The sequence below is a fragment of the Cynocephalus volans genome, chromosome 10, assembly GCF_027409185.1.
Source record: "Cynocephalus volans isolate mCynVol1 chromosome 10, mCynVol1.pri, whole genome shotgun sequence".
Lineage (NCBI taxonomy): Eukaryota > Metazoa > Chordata > Mammalia > Dermoptera > Cynocephalidae > Cynocephalus > Cynocephalus volans.
Window position 1 is genome coordinate 55,083,237 of NC_084469.1, and position 13,640 is coordinate 55,096,876.

The following is a 13,640-nucleotide window of genomic DNA, read 5'->3' on the forward strand; positions in this document are numbered from 1 at the left end:
CCTTCAGTGCTATAGAACACATAAACTTATTTTTTCTTTTTAGCTGTGTTTTAGTATCCATTGACCAATCTCTTTCTACCTCTCCCACCCCTTCCCTTCCCAGCCTCTATTAAATACTATTCTATTCTCTATGTCTATAAGATCAACTTTTTAAAGTTTCCACATATGAGTGAGAACATGTGGTATTTATCTTTCTGTGCCTGGCTTATTTCACTTAACATAATGTCCTCCATGCTCATCCATGTTGCTGCAAATGACAGGATTTCATTGTTTTTCACGGCTGTGTAGTATCCCATTGTCTATATATACTACACTTTTAAAATCCAGTCTTCAACATTTAGATTGATTCCATATTATGGCTTATTGTGAATATGCTACAGTAAATATAAGGGTGCAGAAAGGGATTAATATCAAGAATATACAACGAACTCAAACAACTCAAGAACAAAAAACAAATAATCTGATTTTAAAATGGACAAATGATCTGAATAGACACTTCTCACAAGAAGACATAGAATTGGCCAAGTACATGAAAAACTGCTCAATATCACTTATTATCAGGGAAATGCAAATCGAAACCACAATGATATATCATTTCACTGCAATTAGAATGGTTATTATTAAGAAGACAAAAACTAACAAAGTCTGATGAGGATTCAGAGAAAAGTGAATGCTTATACACTACTGTAGGAATTTAAATTAATACAGCCATTATGAAAAACAGTATGGAGATTTCTCGAAAAACTACAAATAGGCTTCCTGGCTGTGGATGCTGCTGAGGAAGCATCGTTAAAGTCTCTTCCCGCTGTCATCATGTATAAGTCAGAGTCTGAGCCCGAACAGCTGAGGAAGCTCTTTATCAGTGGGTTGAGCTTTGAAACAACTGGAGCCATTCTGAGCAATGGGGAATGCTCACAGACTGTGTTGTAATGAGGGCTCCAAACACCAAGTGCTCCAGGGGCTTTGGGTTTGTGACACATGCCACTGTGGAGGAGATGGATGCAGCCATGAATGCAAGGCCACACAAGCTGGATGGAAGAGCTGTGGGACCAAAGAGGGCTGTCTCAAGAGAGAATTCTCAAAGACCAGGTGCCCACTTAACTGTGAAAAAGATCTTTGTTGGTGGCATTAAAGAGGGCACTGAAGAACATTACCTGAGAGATTACTTTGAACAGTATGGGAAAATTGAAGTGATTGAAATCATGACTGACAGAGGCAGCGGCTGGAGGAGGGCCTTTGCTTTTGTAACCTTTGATGGCCATAACTCCACAGATAAGACTGTCATTCAGAAATACCATACTGTGAATGGCCACAACTGTGAAGTGAGGAAAGCCCTGTCAAAGCAAGAGATGGCTAGTGCTTCATCCAGCCAAAGAGGTTGAAGCAGTTCTGGAAATTTTGGTGGTGGTTTTGGTGGGAATGACAACTTTGGTCATGGAGGAAACTTCAGTGGTCATGGTGGCTTTGGTGATAGCTGTGGTGGTGGTGAATATGGTGACAGTGGGTATGGTCATAATGGATTTGGTAACGATGGGAGCAATTTTGGAGGTGGTGGAAGCTACAATGATTTTGGCAATTACAGCAATCGGTCTTCAAATTATGGGTCCATGAAGGGAGGAAATTTTGGAGGCAGAAGCTCTGGCCCTTATGGTGGTGGAGGCCAATACTTTGCCAAACCACAAAACCAAGGTGGTTCCAGAAGCAGCAGCAGCAGCAGCAGCTATGGCATGGCAGTGGCGGGAGGTTTTAATTAACTTCCAGGAAACAAAGTTTAACAGAAGAGGAGAGCCAGAGAACTGACAGGGAAGATACAGGTTACAACAGATTTGTGAACTCAGCCAAGCACAGAGGTTGCAGGGCCTTGCTGTGACAAAGAAGACATGTTTTAGACAACACTCATGTCTATGGGTAAAGAAAAACTCAAGGACTGCATTTGTGCCTAATTGTATAACAGGTTATTTTAGTTTCTGTTCTCTGGAAAGTTAAAGCATCCCAACAAAGGGTTTTAATGTAGAATTTTTTTTGGTGGGGGGCATCCCTGCCTGATCATGATGCTGAATAAATGTGTCTTTTTAAAATGTGCTGTGTAAAGTTAGTCTGCTCTGAAGCCATCTTGGCAAACTTCCCCAACAGTGTGCAGTTAGATTTCCTTCAAGGTAATGCCAGGTTCCACTTGAAATTTATTTACAATCTGCTTGAGTGGAGAAACCATTGTCTTCAGAAATCTTGGTGTAGTTGAACTGACAGTTATTGTTGTGATCTGAAGTTCATCATTACAAGGATCACTCAAGCCAAGTCACAGAATTATTTGGTTATAAAAATGACTGTGGGCACATCCTATGCAATATATCTAAATTGAATAATGGTACCAGATAAAATAATAGATGGGAATGAAGTTTGTGTATCATCCATTATGTGTAATCAATAAATGATTAAATTCTAAAACAAACAAACAAACAAAACCTACAGATAGGACTGCCACACGATCCAGCCATTCCACTACTCGTTGTACAAAGGAAAGAAAATCTCTGAATGTGTTTTTAATGTATTATTTATTATACTTTTTGTCATGGAAAATTTCAAACATACGCAGACCTTAAAAGGATTATGATTAGGTGATTACTGAAGCACTTTAGATTTATCTTCCAATTGTCTGATTTTTTTTCTCCTATTTTTCTAATGCTTTATTTTCCTAAATTCTGGAAGATTTATTCAACTTCAAGTTTTTTCCTCCAAGCTTTCTTTTAAATTGATGATTTTCAAAAACACGTTTTTTTGTAAGACCCTATTTGTTTCATTGCTTCATTGCTACAGCAATTGCTGTTGGCTCTCTGTGATACTGTTTGTACAAGTTCTTCTGGAATTTGCCTTAGAGATCTAGTGTTTATGTTAAAGGTGAAATCGAGGTGTCCTGCAATTATTTGGTGATCACTGGCTGTCCTTTCAAGTTTAACATAAGAAAGAGGAGGAAGAGTAAAAGAAGAAGGGAAAAGCTAAACTAGGGAACTGAGGAAGAGAACTAAAAAGTTCACTATGATATCTGGGCTCATTAACTGAAAGGGGCCAGGAAGATAAATTTATCCCTGTTTTCAGGTGCCATCTGCTTTACATGTTATCTCCAAAGTCAGTCGCCTTTCTGATTAAATTTCTGTCGATAATAGATCTATATCCTGCCAGAGTAATATTTTAACAGTCATTTTTCTGTGAAGACTGAGAAACCAGCTCCTCTTTTACAAACTTTTTTCAGGGCTGACCAGTTAGCTCACTTGGGAGAGCATAGTGCTGGTAAAAACAGGGTCAAGGGTTCATTCAGATCCACTTACTGGCCAGTGGCCAAAAGAAAGAAAGAAAAAAATTTGAGTCACAATCTTTGTATACTTTTTAAAAAGTCAACCTTACTGAGGTATAATTTACATACAATAAAACTTACCTATTTTACTTTTTAAGAATTCTGAATATGATTATTTAAACTCTTTGCCTAATCTAAGGTCAGGGAGCCCTCACATATGATTTTTTCTAAAAGTTTTATATTTTACATTTCACATATAGGCTTATGATCCATTTTGAGCTAATTTTTGTAGAAGATACATCTTACTCTTGTATAAGGTATAAGGCTCATTCTTTGCATATGGATGTCCAATTATTCCATTACTCTTTATTGAAAAGACTACCCTTTTTATATTGAATTACTTTTGCACCTTTGCTGACAATCAGTTGACCATATTATTTATGTGGGTTCATTCCTGGATTCTAATCTGTTCTCTTTATCTATCTGTGTATTCCTGCACTAATACAACACTGCCTTTATTACTATAGATTTACAATGTGTTAAAATCAGATAGTTTGAGTTACATAACTTTATTCTTCACATTTGTTTTGACTATTCCAGTTCCTGTGCTTTTCCGTATATGTTTTGGGATCAGTTTGTCCTTATCGTCAAAAAAATACTGCCGGAACATTTAATTGAATTGTGCTAAACCTGTGTATCAATGTGAGGGGAATTTACACCTTAACTCTATTCTGTCTTCCAATATATGAACACGATGCTTATTTTGCTCTTTTATTTCTTTCTTCAGAGTTTTATAGTTTATAGTATACAGATAGGCACATGTGTTGTTAAATTTGTACCCAAATATTTTATTTGGGGGAGTAATCAATTGCAGTTTCCATTCATCCATTGCTAGTGTATAGAGATGAGATTAAGTTCTGCAGGCTGACCTTGTATTCTGCAGTCTTCATGAGCTCATTCATTAGTTCCAGGAGTTTTTGTTTTGTTTCGTTTTGCTTTGCTTTGAAGATTCCTTGGAATTTTCTCTTTAAACAATCATGTCTCAAAGAGACCGTTTAATTCTTCTTTTTCCTTTTTATGTTTTTTACTACTCCAAGTATTACTGCTTGTTCTTCTTCCTCTTCTGTCATTCTCCTACTTCTCCACTTTCTCCTCCTTCTTCTATTTCACTGGCTAGGACATCCAGTATGATGTTGAATAGGAGTAGTGAGAGTGACATTACTGTCTTGTTCCCCATCTGGGAGGGAAGGCAGTCTTTCACCATGAATTTTAGGTGCTTTATTAGGTTAAGAAAGGTCCTTTTAATTCATAAGTTATATGATTAATGGATATGCTTTTTCTGCATTAATTGATATGATCACATGGGTTTCTATTTTAGTTCATAAATATAGTGTATTGCATTATTTGGTTTTTCAAATATTGAACCACCTTGCATTCCTGGGATAAACCCAGTTTGGCTTGTGATGTGTTTTTTTTACATATTGCTGGGCTTGACTTGCTAACATTTTTTTGAGCAAATTTGTATCTGTGTTCATGAGAGATATTGTTCTGTAGTTTTTATTCTAGTATTGTGTTTGGTTTCAGTATCAGGGTAATGCTAGCCTCATAAAATGAGTTGAGACATTTTTCCTTCTCTATTTTGGAAAAGATTGTGCAGAACTGACATTATATATACTTTAAATATTTTGTAGACTTCAGCAATACCATTTTGAGTGGAATTTTATTTTTTGGAATGTTTTTAACTATTAATTCAATTTCTTAGTTGAACTATTCAGGATATCTGTTTTTTGTTGTTGTCGTTGAGTGATGGTAGTTTGTGGCTGTCATGGAATTTGTCCGTTTCATCTGAGTTGTCCAGCTTGTGTGCATGGAGTTGTTTCAAGTGTTTCCATATTAGCCTTTCAATATCTGTGATGTCAGTAGTAACAGTCCTTATTTCATTCCTGATATTGGTAAGTTATATCTTCCCTTTTTTTCTTTGTTTGGCTAGTTGTTTATTAATATTATTGGCCTTTCCAAAGAACTAGCTTTAGGTTAGGTTCATTGATATCTCTCTCTCTCCCTCTCTCACTCACTAGTTTGCAATTTAATTGATTTCTGCTCTCATTTTTATTATTTCCTTCTTTTTACTTGCTTTGGAATTAGTTTGTTCTGCTTTTTCCAGTTCTTAAAAGTGGAGGCTTTGATTATTGATTTGAGACTTCTTTTCTGATGAAAGCATTTAATCCTATAAATTCATAAATTTTCTTCTACGCACGGGTTTAGCTGCATCCTACAAGTAATCTTGAAAGGCTTTATTTTCACTTTTGTTCAAAGAAAATATTTAAAAATTTGTGTTGAGTTACTCTCTTGGACCCACAGATTATTTAGAAGTATGTTGTTTCACTTCCAAGAATTTGGAAATTTACCGCTTTATCTTCCTGTTTAATTCTATTAAGGCCAAATAATGTACTTTGTATAATTTCAATTCTTTTAAATTTGCTAAGGCTTTTTCTTAATGACTCAGAATGTTGTCTGTTTTGATGAATATCCAATGTGCACTTCAAAAGAATGTGTATTGTGCTTCAGTTGAGTGAAGTGTTCTATAAATGTCAATTAGATCCAGTTGAGTGATAGTGGTGGTGTTTTCTTCTATATTCTGTTGATTTTCTGTCTGCGTGCTCTATCCATTACTCAGAGACGAGGGCTGAAGTCTCCAAATGTAACTGTGATTCTGTCCATTTTTCCATTCAGTTTTACCAATTTTTTCTTCTGATTCCATAGTCCAGGCTCTTTATTCATTTGCTTTTCTGATAAGTGGTCACAAATCCTTCTACTTAACAACTAGAGACTAAAACCAATGATAAGTAATTTTTTTCAATAAGTTCCAAGCATCAACATGGACGATGGTTGAGAAAAACAGGTGGCAGAATGACAATCTGGGTGGGGAATGAAAAGGGACATAAAGATAATTTCTAATAAGCATGCAGAGGTACTTTGTGGCTACTCTCTGAAGAGATACAATATTATCACACCTATTATTATAACAGCCTGCAGTGTAAACATTTTACATTTAAAATCAGTTATCTTATTCCTTCAATTTAAACTGAGGTTGTATTTATCCATCCCTTGGTGCCCAATAAGTCTGGTCCAGGGAAGTCTGGTCACAATGTGTTCCCAGCAGCTTCCTTTCTTTTAATCATTGCATGCAGTTTGTGGTCTCCTTGTGACATCTTTTTGTGCTGCCTTTAAAAATTTTTGTTTATTTATTATTATTATTATTTCACATTCTAAGATGTTGTTATGTAGCAGTTGGGGGGAAAGGGACAGGAGAAAGGGGAGGGTGATAAGGTGGAAGGAGGAGGAAGGAGGGAAGGAGCATGGTCAAGGTCCAAGACATACCCCTCATTCCAGCAGAGGAGACCAGGGGGCTTCCAGTGGAGGCTCGGTCATGGCTGGCCTGGATACAGATGTCCAGGGTGCATGGCTGAGGCCTTCAGTTCCACACTGCCCTGGCTCAGGAGCCTGGGGCACTTCCCGTGGCAGCCTGGTGGTTATCGCTGGGCTGGATGCAGACATCAGGGGGGCCGATGTCCCTGCTGCCTGGCTTAGAGCCTGGGTCACTTATGGTGGTGGCCTGGTGGTCGTCACCAGGCTGGATACTGATGTTGGGGGGACGGCTGAGGCCCTTGGCTCTTCCCTGACCCAAGCTTGAGAGCCTGGAGGGCTTCCAGTCTTTCTGGGTTTTATAAGTGTTCTTTGGTGGTATTAGACCTTTACTGGTTAATATCAGAACTTTGTCTCTGATCAGTGGGTACGGGAGACCAGGGGACTTCCAGCAGTGGCTCAGTGCTCATTGCTGGGCTGGTTGCAGGTGTCAGGGGGCCATGGCCAAGGCCCTTGGCCCCCCCTTTCCAGTTTGGGAGCCTAGGGTGCTTTCTGCAGCAGTTCAGTGGTTGTCATTGGGCTGGTTGTGGGTGTCAGAGGGCATGGCTGAGGACCCAGCCCTACTGCCTCCCTGGCTTGGGGGCCCAGGGGGCTTCCTGTCCTTCTAGGTTTTATAGGTGTTCTTTGGTGATATTGAACTGTCTCTGGTCTGTGGGTATTTTGCTTTTCCTTTCAGTTCTGTGTTGGATTATTCACTATTCCCACTACTTAGACTCTGCACTGGAACTAATTTGGTGTCCTTTGCTTACTTCTAAAATGGGGGAACTTCCTGTAGGGACCAGTACTTGAGCCCCATGGTTGAGCTAAACTGCTGCTTTGCTACTGATTCTCTGGGGAAGGATTTTTGTGCAGCTTGGGTTTTAATGATTGACTTTGTAGGTACTTCCAGGTCTTGTGAGTTCTGGTACACCTGGGTTGTATGGAAACTCTGGTCTGGGCCTGAGTCTTTTCAGCAAACTGCACCCCCTGCAGTTCTATATCCCTAACCAATCTACACAGAGTGGCCCTGCAATGATGGGGGTGAAGATCAGCTGTCCATGCTGTGCCCTGATATTCCCCCAGTGGGGCCGTCTTCCCCACTATCCACACTCCAAATGGTTCCCATGTGATGGGCCATGCGCTAGTCCCTTGTGATGACTCACTGGCCTCTGAGTGGCTCCTTTTTTCTGTTGCTGTGGCTCTTTGTTCCTATGTGGGTCCACAGGAATCCTGTTAGTGGTCCTGCTGGCCTGAGGGCCACCAAGGCCCTCCTCTCCCCTGCTGCCTCCAAGCAACTTCATAGGAAGGGCATAGCTGCGGCTTTTGCCAGTTCTTGCTCCATGTGCTCACCAGCTCCAGCCTTGAAGCAGCTGGGATTTGAAAATCTCATATGCTAGTTTTATTTTTAGTTTAGTTTGTTTGTTTGTTAGGAATCTCCATGCTGTTTTCCACAATGGCTGTATTAATTTACATTCTCACTAACAGTGTATAAGTGTTCCCTTTTCTCTGCATCCACACCAGTATTTGCTATTTTTTGTCTTTTTGATAATAGTCATCCTATCTGGGATGACATGACACCCTGTGGTTTTGATTTGCATTTCCCTGAAGATTAGTGATGTCAAGCATTTTTTCATATACCTGTTGGCCATTTGCATGTATTCTTTTGAGAAATGTCTATTCAGATCATTTGCCCATTTTTTATCTCCATCGTGTTTTGACTTTGTATGAGGCCCTCACCAGAAGCCACCAGATGTAGCTGCCTGATCTTGAACTTCCCAGCTTGCAGAAGTGTAAGCTAAATAAACCTCTTTTTTTTTTTTTTGTCAATATCCAGTCTCAGGTATTCTGTTACTACAACACAAGAGGAACTAAGACATAATCTTTGTAATATAGTCAATTGCACATAGGGCATCCTTTGCATAGAAATTATCCTTCTTCCCTTTTCTGCTTAGTGATGTCACTCTCATCTTTTAAGCCCCAGCTTAAATGTCACTATGTGTGCAAAGCCTCCCCAGACCCAGATTCAAATTTTGCCACAGGTTCTTCTGCTCCTGCAGATCTATCGAATGACTCTATTCCACAACTTTTATGGTTATTTGACCTATATCTCTTTCCTGTACTACACAAATTGAGCCTCAGGGAACAAACTATATATTATGCATCCATTAGCCAGGAATAGGACCTTACCCAGTGGTGGAATCAACAGTCAATAATTGAATTAAAAATAAATTTGGGTCTATATACTTCATACCACAGAAAATGTAGTCAGGATCACTTGGGATAATGCATATGAAAGTACTTAGAAAAACATCACAATACTTGACAGTAGTTCAAAAAGTTCATGGAAAGATTTGTATTATATTTTAATTCTATTTTTCCAAAACCTTTTTGAGGTACCCTCATATCTATGTTTTCATACTTACGGGATAACTAGCATGCCTAGTTAGGACACTTGACAAACTATCTGACTGAGACTTTTCTGAAAACACATAGCTCATCAATGTCCTGGCCTATGGTGAACAATAAATGTCCCTTTGGCTGCAGATGGAAAATATATTGCTTGGTCAACATACTCATTATTTTCATGTTTGAGAGATTACTTCAAATAGATTCCATTTGTGACCCAGATTGTCTATAGAGACAATGCCAAATGAGTATATTTTGGGTTACACAATTTGAATTAAAAACCTTCAAAAGCTGGAGTTACTGGACAGGAAAATCAATTGTACTTAAATAAGGAAGATTTACTCTTCCTGCATTCAAGTTCCCTTAATGTTTTTCACATGGTATGCTTCTCTACATCTGCCTTCCTTATGATATGCTCTGCCCATATAGAAATATCCTCTGAAGTTAATTTTTTAAAATTTCTACCTAAATTGATAAAACTCTTTCAATTAGCATTGAGCTGTACCTTGTCTAAGCAAATATTACTCTTAGTTTTTGTCATAGTTAAGACTGATTTAATAGGTTTATTATTTTTAAGTTTTTAATATGAACTATTTTCCTCATTTAAATATTAGATAACAATGATGATTTTAAAATTTACTCAGTGCATACTCTCTATCATGAAATAGATTTTTTTTTATTGGAGCAAAGTATACATAAAATCTACCATTTTAACAAATTTTAAATGTACAATTCAGTAGCATTAAGTACATTCACAGTATTGAGCAACCATGACCACTACCTATTTTCAAAACTTTTTCATCATATGAAACAAAAACTTTATGCTTAGTAAATAAATAACTCCCAATCCCCCTCTTCTCCAGCCTCTGGTAACCTCTATTTGTCTTTCTGTCTCTGTGAACTTTTCTGTTCTAGGTGCTTCATATAAGTAGAATCATACAGTATTTGTCCTTTTGTGTTTGAGTTATTTACATTAGCATAGTATTTTCAAATTTTGTCCACATTGTATTAGAATTTCATTCTTTTATAAAGCTGAATAATATTCCATTGTATGTATATGTATATATCACATTTATGTATATATCCATTCATCTGTCAAAGGACATTAGAGTTGTTTCCACCATTTGGCCATTGCAAATAATGCTACTGTGAACATGGGAGTACAAATATCTCAGAGTCTCTGTTTTCAAATTTTGGGGTACATACCCAGAAGTTGAATTGCTGGGTCACATGGTAATTCTATGCTTAAAATTTTGAGGAACCACCAACCTATTTTCCTACAGCAGCACCATTTTACATTCTCACCAGCAATAAAAGTCTTCCAATTTCTCCGTATACTTGCTAACACTTATTTTCTACTTTTTGATAATTGCCATTCTAATGGGTGTCAAGTGGATCTCATTGTGGCTTTTACTTGGATTTCCCTAATGATTAGTGAGGTTGAGCATCTTTTCATGTGCTTATTGGCCATTTGTGTATCTTTTTGGAGAAATGTTTGCAGGTCTTTGGCTCATTTTCCAATTGGGTTGTTTGGTTTTTGCTGTTGAATTGTTGGAGTTCTTTATATATTCAAATATGAATTCCTTGTATGATATATGCTTTGCAAGTAATGTCTCCCATTCTGTGGGTGCTTTTTTCTCCACTCTCTTGATAATGACCTTTGATGCACAAAAGCTTTTAATTTTGATGAAGTACAATTTATCTATTTTTTCCCTTTGTTGCCTGTGCTTTGGGTGTCATATCCAAGAAATTATTTCCAAATCTAATGTTATAAAGCTTTTCCCCTATGTTTTCTTCTAAGAGCTTTATAGTTTTAGGCTTCACATCTAGGTCTTTGATCCAATTTGAGTTAATTTAATGTGGTATAGGTTAGGGTCCAACCTTATCCTTTTGCATGTGGACATCCAGTATTACCAGCACCATTTGTTGAAAAGATAAAACTTTCCTGATGGAATGGTCTTGGCACCCTTGTTGAAAATCAGTTGACAATATATGCAAGGGTTATTTTCTGGGCTCTCTATTCAATTCCACTGATCTACATGTCTGTCTTTATGCCAATACCACACTGTTTTTGTTACTGTAGCTTTGTAGAAAGTTTTGAAATCAGGATCAGGAGATCTTCCAATTTTGTTCTTTTTCAAGATTGTTTGGCTATTCAGCATCTCTTAAAATTACATATGAATTTTAGGATGAATTTTTCTATTTCTGCAAAACATGCCATTGTGATTTAAGAATGAGCAAAATATCTGAATCAGCATTTCTCAAAAGAAGACATACAAATGGTCAACAGGTATATGAATCTGTATATCACTTTGGGTAGTACTGTCATCTTAATATTGTCTCCCATCCATGAACACTGTATGTTTTTCCATTTACTCATATTTAATTTCTTTTAGTTCTACTATGTACTTTGGACTATACAAGTCTTTTCCCTCCTTGGTTAATTTACTATTTTATTCTTTTTTTACTATTGTAAGTGGAACTGTTTTCTTAATTTCCTTTTTGGATTCCTCTTTGTTAGTGTATAGAAGTACAATTGAATTTCGCATGTTGATTTTGCATCCTGCAACTTGCTAAATTCATTTATCAGCTCTAACACTTTTTTGGTGTAATGTTTAGGGTTTTCTATATAAAAGATTTATGTCAGAAAACAGAGATAGTTTTACTTCTTCCTCTCCAATTTATTGTGCCCTTCCTTTATTTCTTTTTCTTGCCTAATGGCTCTGGCTAGACCTTCCAATACTATTTTAAATAGAAGTGGTTTGTCTTCTTCCTGATCTTAGGGAGAATGTTTTCAATCTTTCACCATTGAGTATGATGTTTACTGTCAGTTTTTCACATGGCCTTTATCATGTTGAGGAAGTTCCATTCCATTACTAGTTTATTGTTTTCTTCTTATTTCTTTTTATTTTTTAAATCTTGAATGGATATTGAATTTTGTCAAATGTTTTTTCTGCATCAATTGGTATGATCAGGGTTCCCCCCTTCCTTCATTCTGTTAATGTGGTATATTACACTGATTGATTTTTTTGTGTCAAACTATCTTTGAATATTTTGAACCATCCAGGAATAAATTCCGCTTGGTCATGGTGTATAATCTTTTTGATACATTGCTGATTTCAGTTTCTTAGTATTTATTGAGGAATTTTGCATTAATATTCATAAGGGATATTGGTCTGTAGTTTTCTTGTAGCATTTTTGTCTGGCTTTGGTATCAGAGTAATGCAGACATTGTAGAATGAGTTATGAAGTATTCCTTCTTCAACTTTTTAAAAGAGTTTTAAAAGAATTGGTGTCGAATCTTTTTTAAATTTGGTAAAAATGACCAGTGAAGCCATCTGGCTTAGGGCTCTTCTTTGTTGGGAGGATTTTGATTACTGATTCAGTCCCCTTACAGTACAGGTCTGTTCATATTTTCTATTTCCTCATGATTCAGTCTTGATAAGTTCTGTGTTTTTAGGACTATCTGTTTCATTTAGGTTATCCAATTTGTTGGTGTACAATTATTCATAGTATTGTTATAATCCTTTTTACATCCAGTGTCCCCACTTTTTAGTAATTTCAGTAATTTGAGTCTTCTGGTTTTTTTAGTCAGTATTTTTGCAAGTTTGTCAATTTTGTAGATCCTTTCATTTTCAACCTGTTTGTATCTTCAGACCTAAAGTGAGTCTCTGATACACAGTGCACAGTTGGATAATTAAAAAAAAAAAACTCCAGTCTGCTAATCTCTGCCTTTTGATTGAAGAGTTGAGTCAATGTACAATATAATTACTAATAAGGACTTCTGCTATTTTGTTATTTGCTTTTTGTATGTCTTACAGCATTTTTATCCATCGTTTCCTCCATTACTGCCTTCTTTTGTGTTCAGTTGATTTTATGTAGTGACACATTTTGATTTCTTTCTTATTTCCTTTTGTGTATATTCTAGGAATATTTCTTTGTGGTCACCATTGGTTACATATAACACTCTAAAGTTGTGACAATATAATTTGAAATAATACTAACTTATTTACAATCACAAAAAAAGTCTACTCTTATACATCTCTGTCCATTATAAGGATATTATAAATGTCACAAATTTATATCTTTATGCAATAGGTGCCCAATAACAGATTTACAATTATTTTTTGCTTATCTTTTAAATTCTATAGAAAATATAAAGTGGAGTTACAGTCTGAAATTTAAACAAAAACTGTTTATATATTTTCCCTTGTATTTTCCTCTACTGGAGATCTTTATATCTTCATACGGCTTTGAGTTACTGTTTAGCTTCCTTTCATTTTAATCTGAAGGACTCCTTTTAGCATTTCTTGAAGGGTAGGAAATGTCTTATTTCCTTGCTAATTTTTGAAAGATAGGTTTTTAAGAAATGTAAACATACTTTATTACACATATTTTGGGGGTACAGAATTGAATATCAGTATCAGTGAACAACATGTGATGATCAGGTCAGGATAATTAGTATACCCATCTTTATAAAATAAATCTTTCTTGTGATCCTTAACCAGTTTTTCACTAACCTCTCTCCCCCTCCTCCTTT

General features: G+C 36.6%; 1 pseudogene; it reads left to right on the plus strand.

The window, feature by feature from the left end:
- The first annotated feature begins 813 nt into the window (after positions 1-813).
- Positions 814-1,754, plus strand: LOC134387398 (heterogeneous nuclear ribonucleoprotein A1-like; annotated as a pseudogene).
- The last annotated feature ends 11,886 nt before the right edge of the window (positions 1,755-13,640 follow it).